At 35.5% G+C, this 27,237-nt stretch overlaps 2 long non-coding RNA genes across 4 annotated transcripts; one reads left to right on the forward strand and one right to left on the reverse strand.

Annotated features, from left to right (window-relative positions):
• Positions 1–875: 875 nt before the first annotated feature.
• LOC113353466 lies at positions 876–4,722 on the reverse strand. Of its 3 annotated transcripts, none has more exons than XR_003361301.1 (10): positions 3,869–4,722; positions 3,409–3,686; positions 3,103–3,317; positions 2,561–2,698; positions 2,189–2,417; positions 2,050–2,107; positions 1,916–1,976; positions 1,758–1,833; positions 1,326–1,517; positions 876–1,009 (listed from the first exon to the last, which is right to left on the reverse strand). It is a non-coding gene; the product is annotated as an uncharacterized LOC113353466 (long non-coding RNA). The 3 variants fall into 3 exon arrangements; XR_003361302.1 differs by lacking the exon at positions 876–1,009 and having other exon boundaries at positions 1,093–1,517; positions 3,869–4,002; positions 4,501–4,722; XR_003361300.1 differs by lacking the exon at positions 876–1,009 and having other exon boundaries at positions 1,093–1,517.
• A 15,048-nt stretch (positions 4,723–19,770) lies between these two features.
• Positions 19,771–24,030, forward strand: LOC113353468. Its single transcript, XR_003361303.1, has 4 exons — positions 19,771–20,038; positions 20,858–20,969; positions 22,319–22,853; positions 23,798–24,030. It is a non-coding gene; the product is annotated as an uncharacterized LOC113353468 (long non-coding RNA).
• Positions 24,031–27,237: the final 3,207 nt, after the last annotated feature.

Consider the following 27,237-nt stretch of genomic DNA (forward strand, 5'->3'; position numbering starts at 1 on the left):
GGGTTGGTCACGGAAGAAAGAGGCTTAAAGAGGAGAAGAAACTCTTTTGGAGGTGCGAGTACAAGCCATAGTCAACCGTCACCTAGAAGCAAAGATACATATTTCGAAGAGGATGTGCACGGTATGGGTACTAGCCGAAGAGGTGGTCGCGTTGATCGTCGTGATGGTCCTCGCACTCGTGGTGGTGGTACCACCAACAAAAGAGGTCTTGGTCGTCATGGTTAATTATGGTTGTGTGACATTCGATAGGAGAACACCCCTTTTATTTCTTTACTTTGTGTGGTTAGTTAGATATGGATTTAACTTATGGATATTATCAAGAACTAACGGTTGTGTGGTTAGTTTTTAGCTTATGGATATTATCACGAACTAATGGCTGTGTGGTTATGGATTTTAGCTTATGAATTACTTAGAATGAATTAACTTATTATGAATTGTGTGGTTAGTCACTGGTTGATTGACTACATCGAGATAACTCACCTATTAAGGTTGGTCTTCATTTTCAATTACCAACCGTAACTCTTCAAGGAACCAATCACTACACCAAATTTAGTGATTAGTAACGGTAAAAGGAAGTTGCAAAATGGAGTTGCAACAGTTCATCTCTATTACGAAAGTCGATGTTGCAAATTTTTGCAACGGATCTCAAGCGGTTGCAAAGTTTCATTCGCAACACTTTCTAGCTGTTGCAACGTAATTTGTTCGCAATAGTTTTTTGCAGTTGAGAAACTGGGATTTCGCAACAATTTTCTGCAGTTGTGAATTATTTGCAACATCAAAAAAAATAGTTGATTTGGCCAGTCAAAACCAGGTTCAGAACTAGAATTTCTTGTACCAAAATGAAATTAACCATGTTCATTTATAATCAAATTAATCTAACAAAATTACCCCTGTTTTAGAACCAAAACTACTAATTAATGAACTTTACAACGAATTCAATAGACAAAAAACAATGCTTTCAGCTGCTTGTACACTTCCCCATTATGTTCCTTCTCCAATTCCTAGAAAACTATTCAAAAAGATAGTCAATTCTAAATAACCAAACCAAATGAGAACGAAGTTAGAAAGAAAACTTGTCAATTCAACCAGGTCAATCATCAGGTTTCAACCACGAATGTAACAATAAGCATAAAGCAAGGGTACTAAGACTATTATTCCAAAATACAACAAACATGCACAAAACAAAGGTTGAGGGGTGGGAAAAGAGGCAATCCAGAATAAGTATCCAACACCGAAGTTTTCTTGGGTGCTGAAGAAATAGAAATCTCCGCTGCTCGTATGCATCAATAAGCTAATGGAAGAAACTAAAATAGATTCTCGTTCACCTGCTCATTTGCTTGTCTATCTCTCTTATAGATCGAAAAGTGCATATTCAGCATTCTCGAGTTTATTCTCCAGGTGAGAAGTAGTAGAAAATACAATAAGTTTTTGCACTGCAGAGAAAAAGAAAAAAAAAACGGTTTCCAGCAAACAAGTAGCCTATCAACTTTATAAATCGGTGATCCTCCAACCTGAACCTGCACCAACAAAAAGAAGGATAAATTTAGAATATGACTGAGGTAAGGGACAACAGCAAAACCATAAAACAAAAAAAAAGGCTGTAGATAATAAGGATGGCAGTAGTTCAATAATGACAAGTAGCCATATATCTCAACATACAAACAACCCAACAAACGAGACTCCTTGCAATGTATAACAGAAATTATAAGCAAGTGGAAATCAAACTAAGAGTGAACCATCTCTGGCTGAAATCTGACCAAATTGCTTCATTATTCTGTCCAGTCTCCTTTGTCATTTTGAACTTGTCTATGAACTCGTTAAGAACTTCCTCACCTGAAAAGGTTATAACCTAGCATCTATTACAACTTGGATGAGTAACAAATCATTCATGTACTGTGACACAAATTTTGCTTACATCTGTCAGCATCCCCATAGGCGAATCAGGCGAGTCAAGTCTCATCTCCATTAGTGCACACCTAAAAACAAATCCACGTCAGCCAACTTAAAAACGTAAATTCGTTAAGAAAGATTGTATTGGGTATCACAAACCTGCAAGATAAATCTGTCTGAGACCCAGACCACCGTGTTGAACATCGACACCATCACCCTGTAAACACCATACACAAAAGAGTGAGTGAACGGTTCAATTCTGCTCAACAGATTAGTTGTAAGGACCAAGGAAATGCACCATGTCTACAAGATAGAATTTTGTATGCTTCTTCTGGATTTTTTTCTCGCTCTCCCATTCGTTTCCTGTAACTTTCTTAAACAGCCGCGCAAACTCCCTGACTGCATCATCAACATTCTCTTTCTCCTCGACCCTCTCTTCAGCCTTGTCATCATCTCTCACTTGCCCATTCTTGAAGTACAAATGTAACCGGTTTTCAGGCACCACAATGAGTTGCATAATACAATAGCTGCACAAGGGTAGATAAACTCAATTATGTTTAAGCCTTTCATCACCCAAAAGAGTACTTTATCTTCAACAATACAACACTCTCCATCACGCAAAGAAGAATAAAAAACAAAGAAATGACAGGAGAAAAAAAGTAGGCAATACTCGTTTAGTTCTCTTCCTTTATCACATAGGGAGAAAGCACAGTTGTAAAGGATTCCATATTTCTCGAGGATTTCCCCACGCTCCTCTTGTAATCTAATCAGTGTCTTTATAAACTCCTCTCTTTCCATAAAGCTTTCGCTGCAAATACATACACGGCAGAAGAAAATCAAAAGAAGAGGCTTTAGCCTTGACTGTATATAAAGAGCGGATGGTAACTCCAAAACAATCAACAAGGGAATCAAATGACCAGCAATCAAAAATCAAATGGCTAGTAATCAAATAAATCCAGTAAATCGAGGTCTACGACTCTCGGTGATGCATGAACATCATACCAGCTATCTGGTGAAGTGCACAAACGTGAAAATTTCAGGCGACGTGTATACATCATATCTTAGAAAATATATCTAACCTTCAACATTATTCCACATATCCCCACACATGGAATGACGAGGGAAGGGATCCTGCGACAAATTGTGCTCAATAATAATGCCAAGATTACAACTCTACCAAATCCACCTATAGTAACATTATAGAACCAATACCTGGCTTACACTTGCGTAGTCAGTGCACGGTGTCCTACGAATTGTGACTTCAATGAGAGGTAAAAGAAGATAATAAATCTTTGCAGTGGGATGTATTGACTGTGCAGCCATAATTCAGTTCATTGATGATATCATCCATGCTAACCTCCTACTCTATCTCCGCCAAAATGTCATCAATGTCATTTTTGCTGCTCTCATAGAATGGACCCAATTGCCTGCCAACAAGCAAATGCAGCAAGCAGAAAGTCAATACTGATGTGATTATGAATGAAACTAATCCAGTTGCTTAATTGGTAGCACATAAACCTTAGAGACAATATTAACAGATAACTACTTCTCGTCTCCAATATGCTCATTCGAATCAATCGAACCAGGGTTGGCACATAATTCCTCAATCTGACTTGAATGAAGTGATCCAAGTGTATGCTAACCAGGTCAGTTTACTTATCTCTTTTCTCCCTTGTGATTTTGTTCTTACATATTGATGCTTGTTATTTTCAACACCTTCAAACTAAACCATCTCTTCATCTTCAAAATATCATCTTTCAAACTTAATATCCCATTATTGTGTATCCATCCGTGAGCTGCAATCAACAATCAACATTAAACCAACTGACAAATGGCAAACTTAAGAAAACAAGTCATGAATCTAGCAGAACCCCCAAAACACGACATCAGATCAGAAATAATACATATCAAAAGGGTAAAATTCAAGAATAAACCTTCAAAACCCTAACTCATGAATAAATCGGGATTTTAGACATACATAGTTAGAGATGCAAGATTTAACAAGGAATCCACAAACTTCAATAATTGGTTCAAACTCAAGTTTCACTTTTTTATCTATAAAATCAGATCCTTCAACCGAATTAGCTCTTCACTTAACCTATTAATCTCTACCTGCACAACAACAACAACAAAAGCAATGAGAATTTATTCGCTTAGAGTCTGCAACATATTTTTATCATCAACATTCCACTTATCTAGAGATAAACATGCTCAAATTGATTTTTATCACATATAACCTAAAGTTCAAACTTTTCACGAAACCCATAGTTAATAACTCAACAACAGAAGTATCAAGAAAAAGCTAAGTTCACAAAGCACGTAACCAATCCTCGAAATATCCTAAATTGAAGAATCTAGGTTAAAGTTTCACAAAATCGAACAATTGTTCTTGAAAATAATAAACTGAAAAGATCAAATTTTGACAGAAACCAAGATAATTAAAGGCACAAGAAGAGAGAACAAATTAAATGGTTTACAGTTAAAGATTGAAGAAGAAAATGGTTCACAGTGAGATTGAAGAAAGAAAATTCTTATAGATTGAAGAAGATGGTTATAGATCGAATAATATAATACGAAAATTGAGATCGAATCATGGTGGGACCATTTTACTTCCATTAATAGATCGAATCATGGTGGAGAATGGCGCTGCTAGGTCAGTCCTGAAGAATAAAAAAAATGGATTTGAGATTAGGGGTTGATTTGGGATTTGATATCAGTGAAATCAGCAAATCATTCGACCATAATCTCGGAGAGATTGTTGATTTAAGACTTCATAAACTATCAGAAACCAGAGAAGTTAACCTTAATCATTATCGGAGAAGAGAACGAAAGAGAGAGAGAGAGAGAAACGCGAATGAGAAGAGAATGAGAATGAGAATGATATTTCTTTTGATACTAATAGTAAGCCGAGTCAGTTTTAATCTGAATGGGCTGAATAGTCAACTTAACCAATTCAGCTAAAAAGTGTGGGCAGCCACACTCACGAGTCGCACGCGTACAACTCCTATCTGTTGTGAATTGTAACAAAAGAAAACAGTTGCGAGTTTTGTAACAAAACAACTGTTGCAAACCTTTTGCAACAGATATTCGCAATAGAATATTCGCAACAGAGGCGAAGCTGTTGCGAAATATAGTTACTAATCAATGAAAATGGTGTAGTGAATATGTTCATTATATCATCTGTTACGGTTGGTCTCGATTTTCAATTACCAACCGTAACTCCCCAAGGAACCCTCATATTCATGTATATCTCCTGTTACGGCTGGTATCGATTTTGAATTACCAACCGTAAATAACCTTGGAACTCAGAGATTTAGCGACGTCACAATTACGGTTGGTATAGAAATTAGTTAATCAACCGTAACTTTGAGGCAAAATTATTATGCAGAGTTACGGTTTGTAACTTTATCCAATTAATGAATTGTAACCCTGGAAATGAATTTTCTACGGAGTTACGGTTTGTATCTTGTAAATTTATACCAACCGTAACTCTGTAGAAAATTCATTTCCAGAAGTACGGTTCGTTTCGATATTCTAGTTACCAACCGTAACTATTTATTTTCAGAAAAAAAAGGTTTTGTACTGACATGTCTTTGTTTATTTGAAAATATATCCGTTGAAACCTTCAACAACTTTATTTTCAAAAAATAGATCTGTTACATAGTACAATTTTTTTTTGTTATATATGTATATATGCTTATCCACCTTACTTAGAAGTTACACCTCCAGATGAATCATCTCATACGAAACTACCTTAAACTAGATTATGGCTCAAGTTCCTGATTTTACTTTGGAAGAATATTTATGTATTTGCCGTAACTATGTTCAATGTTATCCAAAAAAAAAAGGAGAAGAATGACGTCGAGATGGTTTTGTGAGTACAAGTTATTTGAAAACTATTTATGAAAATTTTTGTTCCAAAACAGGTAACCCTTATAACCGCGATGAAATTATGTTGTATGTTTGATATGGATGTATTCGGGATAAAGTTAAAAAATTTATGGCATTAGTTCGTATTATGGATCAAATACGATTAAGGATGACACTGACGCTAAAGTTTTAGAAAGCTCTATTCAAAAATCGAGACGATGGAAAATGTCGAATTTTCAATATTTACCTCATTTCAACATCCTTAAAGACTCGTAAACCTGAAAGTTAGTATCTTTTAAGTCGCCTGAATACTTTGTATTGTCATTTATATTTGCAATGGTTTAATGGTTGTAATATTGGTTTAGTAATGAAGATGGTTTAATGGTTGTAAACTCACCTTCTCAGTTTTTAGTTCCTGTTATGGTTCGTAACTAGATAATAATTACCAACCGTAATGGACCCTGGAAGTTGAAATAAGTTTTTAGTGTTAGTTACGGTTCGTAACTATATAATAGTTACCACCTGTAACAGACCCTGGAAGTTGAAATAAGTTTTTTGTGTTAGATACGGTTCATAACTAGATAATAGTTACCAGCCGTAAAGTACCCTGGAAGATGAAATAAGTTTTAAATGAGTTACGGTTCGTAAGTAGATAATAGTTACCAACCGTAAGTAGACAATATAACAATACAAATTGAACAAAATACTTCATTCATAACGTGAATCAAATAGATATGATATTGTCACTTTTAATCACATCAAATTTAGTCAAAATACCAAAATACAAAATATAAAATGTATTTCACCACCCTTCACAACATTTACGCATCTTCATCATCAGTCATAACTATGAATTGGGTTGGTCTCGACAATAGTATGGCCTTTCATAATTCAATTCTTTCCTCAAATCGACTGCACCAAGTCTTGGGGAGTTCACCGTTACAACCAAATTCCATCCTCAATGGAGGTAATAAGATTTCTTCTTTCAATCGGAGGCCGATGTAATGGTCTCCTAGCACGTGCCCAATGACAACTGTTTTTGATGTTGACAAACCTTCGTCAAACGGTATTCTTGTTGGTGCAAATGTAAAACTCATATCTATGGAGATTAAATGAATGACGCAATTGAATGCGTTGGCGAGTAGTCGGCCACATATTGGCATGCACATCCAATATTCGCTTGTCAAACATTTATTGTCGTTTAACCGCCATTCCCATTCTGCAAAGCTGTTGTTTAACACCGCATCAGTTTCGTCTCTTTCAACTCTCATCATTGGCTTATAGAAGTCGGGGTGACCACGTAGTTCCATTAAGCATTTTTGCCTTACATAAGTAACTTGGTCACAATCCCACTCTTTCGCGTCTTCAAAGGGTCCAAGTTGATCCACGAAGACGTGGTAACCACAATTCCCATCACCATGAACATCATCCGTGGCCTTGATATAATCACGAATAAAGTCGGGGAAAAAAAAAAGGTAATATTCATAGAGAATGTAATAGTTCCGGATATATCAACCATTCTCATGTCTAGGTGGTGGTTTAGGCATTCCTTTTATATGAATCGTCTCATTCTCCTTCTCACCACTTGACGGAGTTTTTTCAACCATCAGACTCTTTCCATTTTTCCTTGCTAATTGTTTAACACCAACGTTACGAACAAGTCTTTTTATTGAACTATCTTGGGAGGAAACCTCGGAACCGACATAAGAACCTTTACCTTTAACATCAAGTCCTTTAACAACAACTTTGCTTTTTTGTGGTTGTTTGGAGCGATTACGTACCAGACCTTTTCCTTTAATATCAATTTTGCTTGTTGAACTTTCTTGAGCAGGAAGCTCGATATATTTTTCTTGTACATTTCGACGGCTTGGTTCTCCTTTATCCGCTTGACCTCTTTTTCGTTTGTTTCTACCTTGAACATCCTCTTCCGTCTCATCCTCAGCTTCATATTCATTTCTCAACCATTCATAACTCGAAGGATCTATTTTCTTTGATTCTTCCGCCAATTCTATTGCTTGTTTATTTCATGCGTACCTCTTTTTTTCGTAGGAGGCTTCCCCTTACTCCTCCTCTTTGGTGGTTCCTTGATATCATACCTAGTTTATGGATATACGAAATTACTCAAGTTACTTAACCATATTTTCCTTTGGCTCTGGATTAGTGTAGCATATTTCTCAGCTACACTATTATTTCTCGTCTACACTATTATTTCTCGGTATCGGCAAACGTTCCTCCAAAATCTTGATCAATTATTGTTTCATGGAATGATATTTGTTGCCAAAAAGGATCAACATCTTGAATCGGGATCACTTTGTCTTGGTATGTGGCTATAACATGCCGACATGGGAGTCCCAAACTTGTCATGTTTGGACAAACACAGTCTTCTTCATAATCCCCCAATTCAAAATATTGTACTTCATACATTACCTTATCAATTGCGCGGTGCAAAACTTTAAATGTAATTCCCCTTAGCCACGAATTGTCTAACCATTTGGTGTGTTTTTTACTTCGACTTTTTTCAAAAGACTCTGTAACTATATCTTGATCACGGCGGAAATACGCATCCATGGCTTCGAATACAGTAACTAACCCACCATTAGAACTATGAAGTTTGTTCTTCAACCGATTGTGACATGACTCCGCCGTACTTGTATCTTGGTTGTCAAAGTGCCTATATTGGTTAGTGAACGCCGCTACAAACTTCTCTTTGTGCGGATCCAACCAATTATCCAACAAATACTTCATAACACTTGGATAACTTCTTTTCCAACCACTAACGCACGAACTCTATCCTCATATTCATTCATGGTGATAGAATATGTCAAGGATCCCCACTCCGATTTGAAACTATCCCATTTTAGTTCCGCCAACTTGTCATCCTTCTTAAATTTCTATTTGGCTTCCTTTTTTTGATCAACCGATAGTTTCTTTATTCTCTCCATTTCGCTTTTTTTGGTTGGACGGACAATACGCATGCATTTAGTTTCAATACTATTCCACAAGTGGAACGTGCAAAGAAGGTTATGAGCTTCCGGGAAAACCCTCTTTATTGCATTCAACAAAGCTTGTTCCTTGTCGGTAATAATCACCTTTGGAGTATATCCCTCTACGTAGAATAACTTCACTTGTTGTAGTGCCCACACATAGCTCTCTTCGAGCTCATTTTTCAAGAAGCAAAAACCAACACTAAAAGGAGCATTGGTAGAAGTTTTCCCGACAACGTTCAACAACAACATCTCAAAATTGTTGGTTTTTTATGTGAAATACATTAAAAGCACTTGATGAGAGCAGCGTGCCAACTTTACAAACTCAGGATGAGCCAATAAAAGATATTTTATATGTCCTTTCTCATCTTCATCGTGGAAAACTGAGTAATTATGCTTCTCCCCCAAATGCCTGAATTGTTGCATTTCGTTCCTTTGTTCCCATTTCTTATTCTTCAAGTTTGTTCTTACGTTTTAGATGTTAGACAAAGTAGAAGCATTTTGTGGGTTTCTTTGCTTTAAATGAGCGAGGATATCAATTGGCTTCGTAAGATTTTGGGTCATTGAATCTACGATCATCTCTTATTCTTCTTCTTCTTCAGTAAGGCGTCCATCATAAGGGTCTGTTAGCAAACTCTGCGGTATAAGGTAGTTATGACTAGCGCATACAACTCTCTCCAAAAACCACCTTTTTGTCGCGTTCCTTCTAAATTGAAGATTGAAGGGGCATCGGGTCTTCTTAGTGAAAGTAGTATTCTTCCTCTTTGACTTTGCTTCATGCACTTTACCTTTTTGCGTGAATTTTATGTTGTCCACTACAAAGAGGAATAATACTACTTTCACTAAGAAGACCCGATGCCCCTTCAAGCTTCAATTTAGAAGGAACGCGGCAAAAAGGTGGTTTCTGGAGAGAGTTGTATGTGGTAGTCATAACCACCTTATACCGCAGAGTTTTCTAACACTCGCGAACCATTTGAAAGCTGCTATCATTAGTGGTACCATTACAAACTATGATACACATAATCAACTTGCCTCGTTCTCTAGCCCACCGCTTTGCATCATCTTTGTCCTCCCATGTCTCCTCGGTTAAATAGTGAAATCCAAAATCTTCGATGAGAACATCATTTGCTAAAGGTTGTTCATCCATTAGGGGAGGTACATCCACGACCTGGACAAAAATATACCCACATTAGTGTAAACAAGGTAAAAAAGCGGGGGTCTAACAACCACACCCAATATTTCGCTTAGCAATATGTATGGACAAACTCCAATATACTTTCTAGAGAATCAACTAGACAGTCAGACTCAATCTAGATAAAAGTATATCAAAGAGTTAATATTTCAATCTCTCGATTTGATCTATACTCAAGCAAATAGAAACCTGCGAGTCTTTATCAAATACTAGAGAGATAACTTGAACGGTACCAAAGACCAATGTTCAAGTATCAATCAACCGAGGTACAGTTGCGCTCCTTACGTCTCTGATACCAGCAAGATACTACGCACTTGATTCCCTTAGATGATCTCACCCACAACTAAGAGTTGCTACGACCCAAAGTCGAATACTTTAATAAACAAATTTGTATCACACAGAAAAGTCTATAGTAATAGATAAATCTGTCTCCCACATAAATACCTACGAGTTTTGTTCCGTCTTTTGATAAATCAAGGTGAACATGAACTAATTGATAGACCAGACTTATATTCCCGAAGAACATCTTAGTATTATCAATCACCTCACAATAATCTTAATCGACGCCGCGAAAGAAGATATTGTGGAATCACAAACGATGAGACGAAGATGTTTTCGATTACTTTTATATCTTCCCTATCGGAGATATTAATCTCAAGCCAATATTTGCGATTGTGCTCGTATGATAGAATATGCAAGATCGGTTCACACAACTACGAGAAAGTAGTATCGGTCTGGATTCACAATCCCAATGAAGTCTTTAAGTCGTTAACCTGGTTTAAAAGAAGAAACCAAAGGTTAAAGGAGAATTGACTCTAGCTATGCAACTAGTATCACACAGAAGGTTTGGGGATTAGGTTTCCCAGTTGCTAGAGTTCTCCCTTATATATTCTTTCAAATCAGGGTTTGCAATCAATGTTATCTTGGTAACAAAGCATTAAATATTCACCGTTAGATGAAAACCTGATTTACATTCAAGCTAATATCTTTCAACCGTTAGATCGAAAAACCTAGCTTGTTACACACAAATGAAATGTACGATTTTAGGTTTGTGTAACCGTACCCAAACATGTACATTTGTTGGTTCAACATTAGTTAACCAAATGGTTATCCATATGAGCAATTTCATATCAACCAATCTCTTCTTCACCATAACTAGTTCAAATGACTCAAATGAACTAGTTAGAGAGTTGTTCAATTGCAAGGAAATCTTATGTAACTACACAAGACACAATTGAAGCAAAAACGATTTGATTCACTCGAATCGATTTATGAACTTTGTACCCACGGTTTGCAAACTTGCATTCCTTAGTTTATATAAACATGAGTTCACAAACAATCATCTTTAGATATAACCTAACTCAAGTTTGCGGACTGGGTTCGCGGACTTAAGTTCCCGGAAAGAGTTCTCAAACTCCAGAAGATTTTCTCGGGTCGAGAACTTCCGCCAGTTGGCGGACTGGGTTCGCGGACTGAGTTCACGGCTCTTGTTCCGGTTCTCTTCATCAACAAAGTTCGCAAACTTCGGTTCAAGGAATAAGGACTTATACATATATGTGTTTCCATAACAATGCTTATATCCAGCAATGGTTATATAATCTAAACTCTCATTTCAATCATTGAAACATTCTTCTATAATGTTATAATAGTCGTTAGACATAAAGAATCGACTATCGTCATCAAAGCCATTTTCAAAGTGATTGAAACATAACCTGACTTTCGTCACTAGGTAAAGATAAGTTTGGCCAAAGAGAAAGCTTACCGACACATATTTCGAGAAATAGGTAGGCGAGATAAACTCGGCTCGAAATAGCAAATGTGTATAATCAAAGTCTATGTAGCACAACGACTTTTGTCTCAAGATAGGAGATAGAGTAGATAGACTTTTGAGTGATGGATAACTTCAAGTCTCCACATACCTTTTAATCGATGAAGATCCAACAGTTCCTTGAGTAGTCCTTCGTCTTGTATGGTGATCGTCATGGAGTTCTTGATCATTGTTATACAGTGTCATAGTATCAAAGTTCAATTGTATCACAACTTTGACAACAATACTATGGTGATATTATCACTCCCCCTTAGTCAATACTCCATCTCACATGGAAACCACTCCCTCTTACATAATGATCCAAAAACCATATGTATTTGTAGTGTGAACTACATATTAATTCCCCCCCTTTTTGTCAATAAAATTGGCAAAGGTACAAGAACGGGATTCTAATGAAATTTCCGAAAGAGACATTTCATGACCAAAGGAAGCACATATCAACTTGTTTAGATGCAATCATAAAGCCGAAGCTAAATGCTTTCATCCAGGAGTTTATAAAGATACAAGATAACCCCTATAATATTCCACAGCCGCACTCCCCACAAAGATTTGGCAATTAAGCACAAGTTCAAAAGAACTCTCCCCCATTTGATGTCATTTCCGAAAGAACAACACGAGCGACCTTAATTTCGAAAGAAAATAAGGATTTCTTTGGACATAACAAATCACATACGAGTATGAATTTGAATCCAAAAATACTCAATTAAATTAACCAAAAGAGAACCTATGATTAATTTAATCGGAAGTGCTCAACATAAGTGAACTTATGGAGATTCAAAAATGCTCAATTAGATTAATCACTAGAGAACCCATAATTAATCTAATCGGAATACAAAACCAAATTAACCACAAAAAATGATGATTTTGATTGATCATGCTCGACATAGGGGAACTTACGGAGCAACAACTAAATTGACTACACAAGTATGATCAATTCAATTGGTCATGCTCAATCTTTAAGGATTCTCACGGAGCAACAACTAAGTTAATCATAAAAATATAATCAACTCAGCCGATAGTGCTCAACATAAGAAAACTTACGGAGCCTCACAGTAATACATAAAATATTATGGATCAGGGAAGATCAATACTGCGGAATACATAAGGATTCATTCTATTTTCCATCACTATTTGCACAATGACATACAATAGACATAATACTTGTAAACAGAAGATTTTAACCTATCTTCCATCAATAATTGACATAATAGGCTTATCTTTTGTATTTGTCAAAAGTCCATTCATTCTTTTATCAATACGTGAATATCGACTTACGAAAGACTTTACTTTTGACAAAGTATGGACAATCATAGTTCACAGACGCAAACACACATATCCCATAACACATTGCAATGTATAAAACCATAAAGATTAATACTGCAAAAATCATCTTCCAAACAATTTTTAGAATTTAAACAAATAAACCTAAAAACACGAAGATGAAAACGTTGTACATAATTATGTGTAATCACAATAATGGCTATTCCAAACTCTAGTTATTCTTCTAAACAAAACAAGAAAAATAGAAGATTTACTAGGCAATAAAAAATCAACAAGCTAACAAAATAGATTCTTGTGTCAAGGCTGAACACGAATTGAAGTCAAATAGATGGTTATGGATCCTCAAGAGCCTGGAGATCTTTAAGCTTGTGATTGACAACATTGCATCTCCAGAGAAGAGATTCTGTTTGTGAAGATCATTGATGTGAGATCTTATGAGACCAAGGTTAGAAGTAACCTTTTTCAACTCAGTTTTCAACACATCAAGACTTTTCAGTGTATCAACGAGCTGTAGTTTTGCTTCCTCAAAATACTTAAGAAATTCATGAACCACTTCAGCAGAGATCATATCTTCCTTCTCAACATCCTCATGAGTATAAGCATAGTAACATGAGGCATTAAGATGATCTTCATCTACAAGGGTTCTTTTATTCCTTCCCTTGGACTCGAAACCTAAACCTTTCTCAAGAAATCCTCTTGCAAAATCATCATAGCGAGACGAAAAAGATGACATTTTTGGTAACCCAGAAAACAACCTAGAGTATGCGTACGTAACTCAATAGATAGAGTACTTAAAGGATTTCTTAGGGAAGGAATTCTAGGGTTTTTCAAACAGTTAACTCGTATCAGAACATGGTTATCCGTGCGAGTACAACTTGACCCAAAAAAGTAAACACCAAATACTCTTGCAATAAAAAAGGCTCGATAAATTTTATAACTTCAAAGAAGCAATTCAGAGCACAAGAGTAGCAGGAAACAGGATTGCAAAGAACATTTAAAAAAAAAAAAAACTTTAGACACAACCAATACTTAGGCACAACTTGTCTGCAAACAATAGTTTAGCTATAGACTATAAGAAAAAGCTCGACTAAACAGAAACAATTTTTCCAAAAGTATACCTGATTATTAACACATATTACTCAACATGATTTTTATGATTAAGTTCTTTAACCCTTGTGATTAATTAGCACAAGTATGAGCTTTAAGATCATTAAAAGATTTGTGTTTACGATCAAGTCTCTTTTCCTTCTGAATCTAGAGAGGGATCCCTTTTGATGTGAGAAATTATCATAGAACTTACTATCATCAAAATACGAGACATAGTTAGAGTCCTTATCCAAAGAGTTTTGACTTGAGGAGGATGACAATCTGTTGAAATTTTTTTTGTACCCTTCAATTATCTCCTTCAGGTTCTTTCCCATATCATCAATTTTTCTTCTTTCTCCTGGGATTTCGTTCATATTAAGGGTAACGTTGTTTCCCGAGGAAATGAATTGATCTTTCCTAAGATGATGTTTCTTAAGACGTCTGTTCTGCTTTTAAGCATTCGAGGAACTCATTGAACTGACCTTCCTGGTAACATACACAGGGTAAGTATGAAAACCAATTGGTTTAAACATACAAATATCAGTTACACCTTTGAGAATTAAGTCTAAGGTGTGTTGAACCAAGGAGTTTTTATTCAACTTGGAGTTTCCCTTTTGTTTAACATAACTCTTTGTCTCACAAAAGAGACATACTTTCTGATCACAAGAATGATTAGATAGTACAGTCTTAATAGTCTCATTAGGAGATTTCTTCCTTCCATGTGATGTAGAACATCCTTGATTAGAGGAGACTAACACAACATTTCTGATTGGAAGGGACTCCAATTTTACTTCTGGATATGGAACATTTTCAGTCGTATCAGAAGTACTTGGTATATTAGACTGCTTAGAGCATTCTTGAATAAAGAGTTTACTCAAGCGATGTTCAATTTCCAAAGCATCCCTTTTGAGGCTAGCCTCAAGAGACATACGTGAAGAATGATCTTCAGTATTTTCTTTGAATTTGCAGTCTCTTACTACACCAAGGAGAACATTGCCATGGTGTTTCAACCGATTAAATCTATCAGCTTAGATTCTAATAAGATTTAGAATCAATTCACTCCTTTCAGTTGTTTCCCGTCCATCAATAGAGATGGCCTCTTTTGGAGGGTAATCGGAATGACACATGTCGGAGCCTGTCTGTCTTGTTTAGACACAAGGTTCGTCCATATTCGATATTGAAGAATCTTTCTCTTTAATAGAAATAGGCGAGACAGAGCTTTTATTTCTGGTGACGCGTTTATCAGAGATATTACTCTTGTCCATAGAGTCAGATCGCTCCAAACACAGACTTTTGAGGTCTTGAACGTGTTTGCCTGCTCTGATACCAATTGAAAAGTGGGGGTCTAACAACCACACCCAATATTTCTCTTAGCAATCTGTATGGACAAACTCCAATATACTTTCTAGAGAATCAACTAGACAGTCAGACTCAATCTAGATAAAAGTATATCAAAGAGTTAATATCTCAATCTATCGATTTGATCTATACTCAAACAAATAGAAATCTGCGAGTCTTTATCAAATACTAGAGATATAACTTGAACGGTACCAAAGACCAATGTTCAAGTATGAATCAACAACCAAAGTTTGGATTTACAATTGATTGATTCTAACGCACAACCATGTGATATTTCAATTATAAAGATAAACAATATAATGCGAAAATAGAAATAACACAGACACCAGAATTTTGTTAACGAGGAAACCGCAAATGCAGAAAAACCCCGGGACCTAGTCCAGATTGAACACACACTGTATTAAGCCGCTACAGACACTTGCCTACTTCAAACTAACTTCGGTCTAGACTGTAGTTGAACCCCAATCAAACTCACACTGATCCAAGGTACAATTGAGATCCTTACATCTCTGATCCCAGCAAGATACTAGGCACTTGATTCCATTAGCTGATCTCACCCACAACTAAGAGTTGCTACAACCCAAAGTCGAAGACTTTAATATCTGAGGTGGATAATGAAAAATTGATCTGGTAGACACTTCTTTTCTTCCTTTCCTTGCAAGAATATCATCTACCTTGTTTCCCTTTCTATTAACAAACTGAAATCCTCCAAAAGATACCAATTGTCTTGCTTTCTTCTTAACTTCATCTAAAATTGCCACACATTGCCAGCTAATTGATGTTTCCTTTTATTCTAGATAATTAATAGTTGCTTTGCTGTCTCATTCAATGACCATAATCTGCAAATTATTTGTAATGTCCCATTTTGTTGTCTGCAGGAAAGCTACAACTTCTGCTTCTTCAGCTGACGAAGTCCTGCATCTTCCCATTCCTGCTCATCTGAAAGTACCTGTCTAGTTGCCTAAGATAAAACCAAATCCATCATCAGTTTTAGCAGAAATCCAAGAGGCATCACAGTTTATCTTCGATGTTCTAGTAATTGGAAATTTCGAACAATCCTGAGATTATGATGTATTACTACATTGTTGAGTCTCTGTGGTATGTTTCACTGGATGCAAATAATCATAATATCTTGAGATGTCTAAAGCTAGTTGTTCAGGGGTTCTGTTTTTATTTTCGAAAACTCTAAGACAACTTTCTTTCAAGATAAACCAGCACTTAGTTGCTGCTAGTGCCATAAAGATAGAATTGAGTTCTACCTTCTCTCCATACATTATAGATATCTAAGAAAGAGATATTATCAGAGTTAGAGTTAGAGTTAGAGAAAACTCCCTGTACATGAAAGGGCTGTAAGTTCCAAACTGCTTTGGCATATGCACAATCAAAGAATAAGTGGAAAGTTGATTCTTCTTTTTGTTGACAAAAAAAACATTTTGTGTCAATCACTAGCTTCTGTCTTGTTGGTAATGAATCTTGTAGAAATTTCCATATGAATAGATTTATTCTCTGAGAAGTATCCATGCTCCATGGACCTCTCCAAAATATTTTGGTTTGAGTAGAAGTTATGCAAGATTGATTTTGCAGTTTTGCGTATAGAGATTTCATAGTGAAATCTCCTTTCTTAGTTAATGTCCACCTGATTTTATATTTTTTCAGAAACCCATCTTCAGAAATGTAAAGCTTGATGTTTAAGATATCTTCCGCTAAAGGTTATTCAAAAATAGAATTCAATAAGGCTGTATTTCACTTTTTAGTGTCAGAGTTGATTAAATCTGATACAAGTGTTATGTTTGAGTTTCCATGATTGCTAAAGGCTGGTACCAGCATCTTGTAAATATGTGTATGCAAATCGGTAAGACCACAATTAAACGTTACTAAGAAAATCTTGAGAGATAGATGATAAAAAAGAAATTCACTGAAGGATGGGAGACATACCTTGATTTTTTCTTTCCCATTTTCTGCAGCCTGAAATTGTAACTTTTGAATCTTGTCATTTGTGGACAGAGTATTCTTGGATAGTGATGATGATCCCACATCGAAAGAACCAAATTGATTTAAATTTTTCATTTCGAAAACCTCATGAGATGCAGAAAAAGAGTGAATCTTCTAGTACTAAAGTAATAGATTCAATAGATGACTGAGGAGGGTCCAAAGAGACAAAATATTTAGAGATAGAAATGCTAAAACCCGGATAAGGAGAATCTATTGATCGAGATGAGTCAGAAAAAGTAATACAGAAGGCCGTCTTTGGCAGATCACTGTGCGCCGAGATATCTTCTTCAGGCGTGAAGTATTGATCGATAAAATCCTAAATGTGAATCAAATTAGTTTCCAAAGGAATGAAGTCTTCATGATTCGGAGGTGCTGATAAAATCTGATTAACCACATCTCGTAAGAGGCCAGAATTATAAATTTTGAAGTCTAGATCTGAAATATCTAGATAAAGAGAGAATGAAGAGAAAATAGGCTGAGGTGGAGAGTCCCAAATCCTCTGTCTTTTGCCAAGCATTGAATTTTCAGTATCAATAATTTCATCATCTTTTTTCCCTCATCCGAAGAGACAACTTGGATACGACTGATAGATGAAGATAGAGATAAAAAGTTATGAACATGGAAGACTGAGTTAGGTGAGGGGTATTGCTGTGAAGATTCAGATGCCCAACTTTGAGATTCCACTTGAGAGACCGAGTCAGGACTCTCATCATAAATACTCTCAAGAGGGAGGTTGTGTTTAATAACACAAGATTCATCAATGTGACCTAGACGGTTGCAGTAGTCACAAACTCTAAATGGCAGGTCCATGTAAACAAAATATATACGAGATTCAGGGTGATTGCCTACTTTCACTCTAGCATTAGTGATTAAAGGTTCTTCAACATTAATGTCTATTCTATCAAAGATGTCCTAATTAGGTGCCGAAATAGCATTGACCGGGGATAATCTAGATACAAAACCAAGGTGTATCTAGATTATTTCTTAGGTTATTTCTTTCAATTATGATTCCCGGGAACCATTTTGTTAATGAAAAAGCATCTCCATACAAATGGCAGGGGAAATTCGTAAGAACTCCAACTAGAATGTCATGGTATGAGAATGAAGTAATGAAAACATTTACCCCAATTTGTTTTGTTTTAAAAGCAATACTCTTCCCCCACCTGAACTTTAAAGCTCTTGTTATATGAGTTTTGTTGAAACCTTTCACAGAGGGTACATTAAAAGGTAACATTTATGTTTTGAATATCCTTTTCTTTTTGTTGTCGCCTTTCCCACAGGAGGGGAAATGGGGAATGCTCATTCATCCTTCGAAAGGTAAAGACCATATGAAAACTGTACACTTTTTGAATTCACTTGGACTAAACCTCTAAAGGTTTTTAGAACCAGACCATACATCGTTTAAAGTAAAAGAGTTAAACTTGAAACCAGAAAAAACACAAGCAAAAAGAAGAAAGTGACCACATACGAAGCTTGTATGCTTCTAATAGAACTTAAAACGAGGCAGGGAACGAGAATAACTATCAATTACCAACGAAAGAAACTTGATATATTAAAAAGAGTAAAACACCTAGTTAGTGATTTCAAAATAAAAAATATTGATGCCCAAGGGGCTGTTCTGAGAGTAGAAACTACAAATGCAAGAAAGCAATGGTCGAGGCGATTAAGCATGCCCAAATTTTCCAGTGGGTAAACAAAATATGTAGCAGCTAAATAAGTGTATTACAATTTTGTAATGGTCCTATGTGCAAATGATCCTTCAGAAGCAGGAATAATTTAGTTTTTGTGGAAAAAACTACTAGTAATTATAAAGGTCGAGAGTTTGATTTTCTTCAAGGGATGTCAGTGGAAGGAAGTCTCATAAGTGGATTGTTTGTTTGTTTTTTTCCAGACTCATTTGACTCGCATGGATCTGATTCATCTATATTCTGAATATGATTTATTATGTCTAAACATAGAATATCAGTAGTAGTTATAATTTCTTTTTGATTTCCATGTGATATGTGCGTCACGTACAAAATGACATCTAACTAAGTAGCTCCAAATCAAATGTATATATACCGAATCAGACATCTTAACCAAAAATCAGATTCCCCGAGACTTCAAACAACTGTCCATTGAAACATGCCGGTTGCTTGCTGTGAGAATTCAAAGCTATCTGGCCAAGGTTCTTCAGAACCGGCCTAACCTTCGTCGGTAGTCAGCTCATCAGCTTACTTTTACCGAGACACAAAAGAACAGAATAAGTGAGCCCCATAACACAGTGATGTCCCCAGATATCACAGCGAAAAAAATGCGTTTTAACAATTCTAGGGTTTTACAGTCTTCTTCTCTACAGCAGTGAGAAGAAGCAAGGAGAAGAAAGAAGGATATCTTTTTCTGAAAAATTTAATTCTAAGACCAGTTTTCTTACCTGAAATTAAGATTTCGGGGAAATAATTAGGTTTGATTTTCGTTGTTGGGACCGAAAAGAGGGAAAGGATTCAAAGGACGAGTTTTGTTTGAAATTTACAGACTTCTTCTTCCTTCCAAATTTCAGGCTACAAAGGTTTCGCGGTATGGTTTCTTCATCTTTCAAACTATTTCGTTTATCAAAGCTCCCTTTTCGTTGTGTCTATACTTGCTCCTTGCTCTTTTCTGTATCCTAACTGAAAGTTTCTGTAACTATAGAGATGTGTAATTGTTTGCAGAGGTTATCAATATAAAAACCATGATTCATGAACTAATGTTTGTTGATATTCGTTCTAGGTTATATAGTTTATCTGACTTATTTTGAAACACTTACGTTTTTGTACATTGCTCAACCACTGTTTGATAAAATACCTTAAAGAAGTGCCTTGAAATTTGTTGTAGTTTAAGGGTTCTAAAGAGATTTTGATTAGTGGGTTTTGTTCATATGCGGTTTTATAGTAATGGGTCCTCATTGTAATTGATATTTTTAGAAGATCACGAACTGTTTAACCAAGAACAACCAGTACTACAGGCATACTCAGCTAAAGTCAACAGCCTTAGCACCCCTATTCACATATACGCACTGACATACACATAAAGATGATAGGATGGAGTTACTGTCTTTAAAATGATTACAGCCCACTTGATAGTACCGCTAAATTTAGATGTTATTGCCTTGATGGGAACTTGAATAAACATAGGATTTAGTCTTTGGAGCCAGATATTTTATTAGACTCTGTAGTATCCTTTGGCAATTATGCAGATCTTAATCTCGAAGAGCGTAGAGAAAAAAAATTGATTTAAGTGGTGTGGAACCATATGACTTGGTGGATATTAAGGAATTCAATGATGTATTTTCATTTATTGGTTAAATCTTGTTGGGCATTCCCAGTTTTAATTTGCAAAGCATTTTTTGTCTATCAGAGTAGAACTGGAGGATTAGTGATTTGGAGATCAGGTAGTTCAATTGTGCTGTTCAGGGGGAATATCCTACAAGCTTTCCTGTGTGCAATACTGCAATCATATACTGAACAAAGTAAGCATAATCCAAGTACAAATACTGACTCAATAAATATTAGTTTTGATGGTGTCCATAGTGTAGGAGTGAGTTACTCGGTTGGTATAATGAAGGATTCTGTTACTAATTCGGTGAAAACCCAGAGAATTCATCAGAAAACTACAGAGAACTTATAGATTTAAATGACCTGAACTGTTTGTTGGATGAAATCAGTCATTCCTATTGAGAGTCAGACTTGCTAACTTACTTCTTTTTCATGTTTTTCTCTTTAATATGAAGAACAATTCTTACAGTTCAGTTCAAGACCAATTCTTACAGTATATCTTAACTTCTTAACCAACTATCCTCTGGGACCTACATATAAGCAAAAGGACTTTGCAGTTTATGGTTGTAAACCAAGTGAGGCTGAATTATGGTTGTAATAAAAAGGAGCTTTGCAGTTTGAATGGAAGTAACAATTACTAATTCATTTAACATGACGATGCTCATTAAATATTAGTACTTGGTTGAGATATAAGAACTGTGTCGTCGAACAATTCATATATAATTCAGCCTCATTTCAAGGTACGACCAATTTGAACTTAAATTAAGCTGAATTATACTTCCATTCCTGACAGTGGCTCTTTTTATTTTCTTGTGATAGAATTGAATGAGTTTCAAGTTTTTCGCAACTTTTGAATATGATGAACATCAGCGCTTATAGTGCCAGTGACAGCTAGAATAGTTTATGCAGTTGCTTATATTTAGGTAGCTTTATCAATTCCCTTACACCTTGATGATTGAGGGTTGAGTTTGGAAGTAGTCCAGAAACTGAGACACACTTTGGGCATCAGATGAAAAATAAAGACACTGTTGTGTCATGTAATGTAATGCTAATTTCACAAAAATATACAGGCCGTGAAATCATTGTCAGGGATGCCATAAGTCGTTTTAAATCTGTCCGTTGATTCTGCTAGATTTAAGCGTTGAATGGGTACTTTTCCTGATAGTTTAGCCTTTCCCTGCAGTTATTTGTCATCGTTCGAGAGTTGCACTTCTGGGTTTCCACTTCTGTATTGGTTTTTAGTTGTGTCTATTTTTCTCTTCGGTCGTCCTTCCCAACACGCGCGGTCAGCTTTATCTTATCGTTTTGGATGATTAGTAGCAAAATATTCATATTGGAAAGCTAACGAAGAGTAGTAGTAGTGATTGAAACCTTAATGTTACGGATTCTTGAATTGAAATACTTGATTGAATTGTATAGAGTTTAGGATGCAGAGAAATTAAGGCGATGTTAGTATCACGTTTGCTTTTACATTGGACTGTATTTGCAACATTGGGTTGAGATTTCTCTAGCTGAAACTTTTGAGTAATGTTTATTGTTGTAGGGCTTTGTAATATCCATGCCGAAAGAAGGTTCTGAGAAGGTGCAGAAGCAGTCTGCTTCAGCTGAAAAAGCAGGTAAAAAGAAGCAGGGGAAACTCAGTTCAGAAAAGAAGAACAAAGTGGGCAGTGAGACTTTGCCGAGTAAGGCAACACGGGGTAGTGAGATTGATGATGTATTTTCAAGAAAGGAGAGCAAGACAAGGTAGAGAAACAGGATAAACCCGTTGTAAAAGAGAAGAAAGTAGCTAATGAGATTGATGAGATTTTTGCAATTAAGAAGAAGAGGAAGAAAGAGTTAGAGGAGGTGGAAAAGGCAGAAGAAAAAGAGAGTTTGGAACTTAAAAAGTCAGCAAAGAAAATGAAGAGAAGTAGGGTCTCTGAAGGTGTCGCGTTTGTGGATCCACCATCTCGGCCGAGAAGGAAAACAAATGATGGGCTCACAATCTACTCTGAGACTGAGCTAGGGATTGCAAATTCTGATGCTGGTGGTACTCGTCTTTGTCCTTTCGATTGTTCTTGCTGTTTTTAATCATTCCGGTAAGTCAAATTAAAATTTGATTCCGTTTTTTTGTTTTGATGAATCATGGCATCATTTGGAGTTAAGAACGGGATTGATTGTTCTTTCACTCCAACTTTCATATTCACATTTAGGAGTTTGACTTGATGAGAAGCTGAGAACGGGATTTTCCATTCTTTTATTGTACAATATGTTTTGAGCTACTGAATGTTAGTGTAATTTTACCGCCTCGTGTGCTTATTCAGTTTGGATTTAACATTTAATTCATCTACGACTTAAAACCTAAAATGCAGCGAGTTGAGTCTTGAAAGAAGAATGTGAGATATCTATATAATGATGAATTTCAGAATGTCCTAAAATCTAGTGCATCTATTGTTAACTGCTTACCGTTCTAAGGAAACATTATTTGGTCTCAGAAAACAAGCGGAACCAGCTCTAAATTGGGTTCCAAGGACTGGTGCTCAAATCCATTTTCTAAACATTATTCTTTTGTGTTGTTTTTGTTTCTCAATAGTAACTCATATGGATAGATTGGTGTTTGTTCTTTTGATCATGTAATACGTTCGAATTTCTTGATGTTAGTCATAAGAAGACGTGGTTTCTTTTGGCCAGAGATTTAAAGCTTAGTGTCATCAATTTGTTAATGATCATTGCTTACTGTATTATTCACTGTTTCGTAATTATCAGTCATAACAAATGTCAATGATCAATGCTTACTGTGTTATTCACTGTTTCATAACTATCTGCTTTCAGACTTTGTGCTTGTATTTGTGCCATGAATGTGTATATACAGGTTCAGTTTTAAGGTGGATATCGACAAACGATTGATACTGCAGAACAGTTTTATGGATGACTAGCTAGTTTCGACTGATTGAATTTTTTACTTGAGTGTGCAAAAGAGGATTGTGTTCTGACAAGTCCTTATGTGTTAAGAGGCTTACAGCTAATTTTCTTATTTTTCTAGGTTTAAATAGCACAGAGATCTTGGCAGGAAGCAACATTTTGCAAGGGTTGCATTTGGATTTTATCTTGGTTTTGAGCAAAACTTAGAATGCACCATAAGCAGCATGTATTTCAGACTTGGATGGCTGTATCAAATATGGCTTGGGTTTTGCACCCAATTTCAAAGTGTTGTAAGAGAAAAATCTAGTGCATCTGTTAACTGCACTCACTGAATCTACTTTATCTTAATTGATGAATATCTAGCTCATGCAAATTTTATTGCTAAAGCTGCCCATTCCAGCATAACAAGCTAGTGTAGTTGTTTAACCTGGTTTCTTGTTAAAAGGAAACTCTATCTAAAGAACATTTTTCCATCCTTACCAACAAGAGTGGGTATCTAAATGGAAAGGTGTAACAAGAGTGTAAAAAACATCAAGCACAGTCTCCCTGTTCTTACGGCAAAGAAGATGTCTTTCAGGGTCAACTCACTCAAGCACAGTCTCCCCACTGTCAATGGGTTCGTCGATCTGATTAGGAAGCGGCTATTTTGAAGATTCATGGAGTCCCCAAAACCAAAATAGATAGATGGTTCTTTATTTGTGCCCAGTACTGTTAGAATTGGTCAAACGTTCACTTGCAGGAATCCCAGCTCGTTGCATACACAATGACCAAGACACATTGAGTAATATCTACGATACGTCTGTGATAGATGGTGGTCAATCAATACCTGTTATCGACTTGCAGAATTTACTATCTCCAGAACCCATCATTTGTGAGTTAGAATTGGAGGAGGCTTCACTCTGCTTGCAAAGAATGACATTTCTTTCTCCTATATATATATATATATATATTATAAGGGCCAATAGTGTTTTTTATTTGGACGGAGATCTACAATTTGGACACATAAAGAACAACTCAGATTGAGGCACCTATATATTTAAGTTATTCAGTTACATTTTTGGCATATAAAGAATGGTCCAGATAGAGCTACATATTTAAGATTTTCAATCTATATTTTAGGCATATAAAGAAGGGTCCAGATTAATTCACATATAAATTTTACCTAAGATAATGAATTTAAATTGATTGCCCATTAATTTAATGTCATTTATTTGGGAGTTATTCCTCCCATTTAATTTAGATAATTGTTGTTAATGGAAATGAATCATTTTCTTGGTATTGTTTAATATTGGCATAATAATACAATATCAGCCTAATTTTTGTGTCATTTATACAGTTTAATCTCTTTTGGATTCTTTTCATTAATACTGAATTTTGTTATTATTTTATATCTATATTATAAGGGACAATGGTGTTTTTCCATATGGACGGTTATCTACATTTCAGACATATAAAGGACGGTTCAGATCGAGTCATATATTTTACATTTTTAGCATATAAAGAAAGGTTGAGATTGAGACACTGATTTTAAGATTTTCAATCTACATTTCCAAGGGTCCAGATCGAGCCACATTTCAATCTCCACTTCACTTTCCCATTGTCATTTATTTGGAGTTATTCTTCACATTCAATGTGAAACCGTTTCTTTTATTATAAATTACACTCCCTCTTAATTCATGCTTCAAAAAAAAAATGATTATGTTGTTTCATCGTATTTTTTGTCATCAAAAAAATAATAAATTAAAAGATCTTCTTATGCCCGTAATGTTTCAATTTCTCCAATGTGTAATATATTTCTACCAAAGAAGATCTCTTTATCATCTACTGCATATTGAAAAGGCGGTTAGTTATTATATTTGTTCTCTTATAGTTTGTACTTTTTTTATAGTTTATTAATTTTCATCAAAATTTCTTTTCATCCAATTGGTGTTTTTAAATCTGTGTTATTAAGAAATGTTTCAGATTTTTGATTTTTATTTTGTGGTTTTAGGGTTAATTTGTGTAAAGATTACATTAGCGCTCATTAGATTCATCAAATAGTATTAAAGCGCAGTAGCTGCAGCGTTTTGAACTTAATGTTTGTATTTCTCTCTGCTCTTTGAATTAGAATTTCATTTTTAAAATTGTATGGTGAATATTTTTATTTTTTCCCAATTAATTTTATTTTAGATTATTAAGTTTTGTTTGAATTTGATTTTGAGCATCCCACTTCCTCTTCACAAGAATTATAAAGGCTGATTATTTTTCAAGTTCTATATGTTATTCTTAATCCTGTAAATTTACTTTTTGGTATGATTTCCAAGTCTCACTTGAAGTGTTAATACGTGAGCACTACCAGTTGAATTAGCTTTTAGTTCATCGTACTTCTTTTTGTGTTTATAGCAATCTTGCCGGCTTTAGCTAACCTAAAAATTTTCACCTTCTGTAGACCTCGAATATGGGCAAATGGAAGTTGATTCTACGAACCAAATACCGAAAAATAGACATTTTTTGTATTCAACTGCACAAATTATTTTAAGGTATTATATTGTAATGTGAATAATTATAGAGGAGATCCATTCGTCGATTAGGTTCTTTGATTTTCTTAATTTGATTTAACAAAAATGAAGTTTCAAACATTTATAAATTAGTCTTACTTTGTTGTCATTCGTTTACTTTGGCACTCTTAGTTTTACAATCTTTGGTCCATTTTTGTTGTATTGATAAGTTGGAGTTTTTTGGATGTTTTTCTTTTATTGTATTTATTGTTCTGGTGTGTATGTGATGATTTTAATGCTTTTCTTACTTGAGTTAGATCTGTTAGCAGTCTAATTAATTTCTGAATTTTAAGTTAGTTTATAAAATATTTTAAAATCTTGTCTTTGCATTTAGCTGTATTATCATTTCAATTTTTTAAATTTGCAGGTTCATCGAAATTTTTTCGGAAATGAAATACCACTTAAAGCAAGGGAGAAGGGACACATGTTGGTTTTCTCTGTCGAGGTAAATACCAGTATTTGATTCGTACATTGAGGTTTGGTAAAAATCTTTTCGTTACGTATTCCGGATGAATTTAGCACTGTTAGAGTCCATTGTAGCAATGTTCACAAAGTATAATATAAGACATCGTTATTATTTAACATTTTCTTTAGGGGGTTTGCGCAAGGTCAGATTCGTTTGCCCGATATATATAAGGTCGGGTGAAAGGTTTATTCGTCTTTCTGTACTGTTGGTCTCACTGCAAGCTACTTTTAGACCCTTAATACCAATTGAGCTCGGATAAAGTATAAAAGTTCAGTATTTTTCCGAGGGACCTACTATATGTTCAGTTCGTACAATTCTCAATAAGTTTTAAGATCAGTTTTGTATAACACCGAAAATGATATACATCCCCTGCTCCTTTCCCCCACTTCTTTTCCCCGCCTATGTGTCAAGCATCTATTGGTTAATTCCAATAATAATGAGACCCCCTGTTAATCTCAATCCAGGGATCAAGAGCTAAGAACCATGACACCTAATGGGGGAAGGGAGTGGGGGAAGTGTAGATGCTTCAGTATAACACCACAGACGTAGGAGCAAATG

Source organism: Papaver somniferum, chromosome 2 (assembly GCF_003573695.1).
Source record: "Papaver somniferum cultivar HN1 chromosome 2, ASM357369v1, whole genome shotgun sequence".
Classification (NCBI taxonomy): domain Eukaryota; kingdom Viridiplantae; phylum Streptophyta; class Magnoliopsida; order Ranunculales; family Papaveraceae; genus Papaver; species Papaver somniferum.